The sequence below is a fragment of the Aplysia californica genome, unplaced genomic scaffold (genome assembly GCF_000002075.1).
Source record: "Aplysia californica isolate F4 #8 unplaced genomic scaffold, AplCal3.0 scaffold00106, whole genome shotgun sequence".
Classification (NCBI taxonomy): domain Eukaryota; kingdom Metazoa; phylum Mollusca; class Gastropoda; order Aplysiida; family Aplysiidae; genus Aplysia; species Aplysia californica.
The window spans coordinates 1,472,698-1,475,559 of record NW_004797376.1 but is presented as its reverse complement, the minus strand read 5'-3'; positions in this window follow the sequence as shown (position 1 = coordinate 1,475,559).

The following is a 2,862-nucleotide window of genomic DNA, read 5'->3' as shown; positions in this document are numbered from 1 at the left end:
TGTGTGTGTGTGTGTGTGTGTGTTTAGTATGCATGCTTGCGTGTTTTAATGCGTGTTTGTTGTTGTTGAATTCATGATGCAGTGAATGGACCATTAAAACATTATTGCTCGAAAGAAAGGATATGTGTATGGGTTTTGGCCCTAAGCAAATACAAACATGAGAGAAAGAGAGAAAGGATGGTAAAGAATGAAAGAAGAAATTCTGGATGATAAAGAAAAAAACGATAGCGGTCCACAAAAAACATATTATGTCATGGAGATCATCATCTTCTTTAATTAACCCTATGATTTACCTCTGAGACTGTCAAGGAATAAGTCAGTAATCTTTATGTATGCTATCGAATATTGTGTTTGTTTCTAAAAATATTATTCATTTTCATCCGGCTAATAATCCCAACTCTCCAAATGTCCGGATTTATGACACGCAGAAGACATGGGTTCTATTCCCATAAAGGGTGGCGCTTTGTTCTTGTTGGTTTTTTTGTTTTCTTTAATTTTGTTTTGTTTGATTTGTTTGTGTTTTTATTTGTTCGTTTATTGCTGGGAGTGGGGGGTTATAGTTGTTTTCGAGTATATTCGTGTGTTGGCTGTGTTAGTGTGCACCACTCAGCCCGAGTTGGCTCTGACAGGCAGGAGCGAAGCAGCCCCTCCCTTTGATGACCCACCTGTGTCGAAAGGAAGAGAGCACAAAACAGTAATATATAATTACAACAAGACGAACTGAAGACACTTAGGGAACATTTTTTTTTGTCACATTCTACAGAGAACTAAAAAATTAGGCCCAGAAACGTCCTGTTTCTTACATGTGTCCCTACATATACAAGTAATGGCATCTTAAAGTTTTTGTGTGTTCAATGGTTTATGTCTTGTAATTAATTTAGTGGTTGTTTCAGATATGTTTCATTTTTTCCCTGTCATCATTTTGCTGCACAGTGAGCATTTGAAGAAAATGACATCACCAGTTTTCCCCTGTAGTCTTTAACTGTTTCTGAGCCGAATGTCTGAAAGTCGGCAAATCTTAAAATGCCCTCATGTTTAAAGACTTCAGGAGAAAAACGACGGTAGTCACAAACTGAAAATCGTGGGCTTACACATTTTGGACGCTTGTTGACTCATAACTATATTTCTGTTTAACTGTTGGTTGATTATTGTAGTTAGCTTGACCATTCAACAATACTTAACAATAACCCACCAGTCAAACAAATATGAAGTTATGAGTCCATAAGCTTTTAAAATTGGCACTTTCACAATTTCAGTTTGTGACTACCGTCGTTTTCCCCCTCTGCTCTTCGTTTGTTTTCATCCAGGCGTCTGTCTTTGATCCCCATATTCCACGCTTGGTGAAAGAGTGCCACCGGTAGCTCCTTCTTTGCTTTCCATCTAATGCATATTGTTTCTACCAGTCTATTTCACTTTTTTTCTCCTTACAAATTACGGTCATTATTGTGTCGACATATATCTTTTTACTCAACTCCTTTCTTTCCCCCGGTTGTTAGAAAAAAAATAGGTGCCGGTATCTACATAATCATTTTTATGAAATAGTTAAAGGCCATAATAGGAAAATACAACAGACTTTGATAGGCTGTTTAAAACTGAAGTCTTTGCTAGCATCTGTTCCTGAGCGCCAAGTCGTCTGCAAAGGCCAGATTATCCAACTGAGTCCATGGGGTCCACTGTGTGCCATTTCTGTGTCCTCTGCTTGTTTCCTCCATCAGTAAATCGATCCCCAAGATGAAGAGGAAAGGTGATAGCAGACACCCTTGACTCACACTGGTCTTGATGTCAAAACTGTTAGTGAACTGGCCATCTTTTACAACTCTGCAATTTGTCCCTTCGTACATGCTCTTGATGAGATTCACCAACTTCTGCGGGATTAGGTGATATATCTTTATCTTCCGTAGTGTTGCTCGGTCTATACTGTCAAAGGCTTTTTTGTAGTCAAGCTGGGAGTTCCGCTCAAGGGACTATTCCACAATGATCCTCAGTGTAGCAATCTGGTCAGCGGCTGATCAATTTTATCAAAAACCAGCTTTTTAATTCCGAAGTCTTGGAACCGTTGCAGTCTTCTCGACAGAATGATTCTGTAGAAGACCTGAAATGGTATTGAGAGAAGAGTGATCCCTTCATGACTGCTGAAGTTGATGAGATGGTTTGCGGTTGTCGGTTTTTTCTTCTTTAAATCCAGTACTCCTATCTGTCTGCTGGGATTGTGTATCCCTCTCAGCCTGAATAGGCCGTGGAAGGCAGAACCGAAGCAAATCGCCTCCAAAATAATCTTAATCTATGATGAAACTGATGTAAAACTTTATTTCTTCGCTTTTAAGCACAAAGGGGCTATCCCGAAAAAATGTTGTTTTGAGAATATCGAAGGTAAAGTTTTTGCCCCTTGTTCAGTTTCTTAAAAAGACAAGGAGAGTTTTCTCTATAACCAAAGAAATATACACACCAATTAAACCAAACTTCTCCTATAGGTAGACAATGCTCACTTTTGGTGTAGGTCAAGATTTCTCGAAGCCTCCGAAATCTGGGTTAGCTTGCCTGTCCTTAAAAGCAACCCTTTACAAATACATACTCCCACCAGTACCAAAAATATGAGAAGGTTGACTTATTTCTGTGTAATTCTTGTTCCTGTCCAACCACACTGATTAAAAGTACCCAAGAGTGGAAGCTTAAGTCGAAAAGGAGACAAGGCATTTAGCCGAAAGCTTAGAATATTATGAAACTAGATATTTGTTATGGTCAGATAAGTGAAGGTGGTGGGCACTTAGCGTATTGTGTGTGTACATCTGTTGCCGATCATTGTCTTAAAGTGTGTGCGTGTGAGTGTGTGTGAGTGTTTGTGTGTGTGTGTGTGTGTGTGTG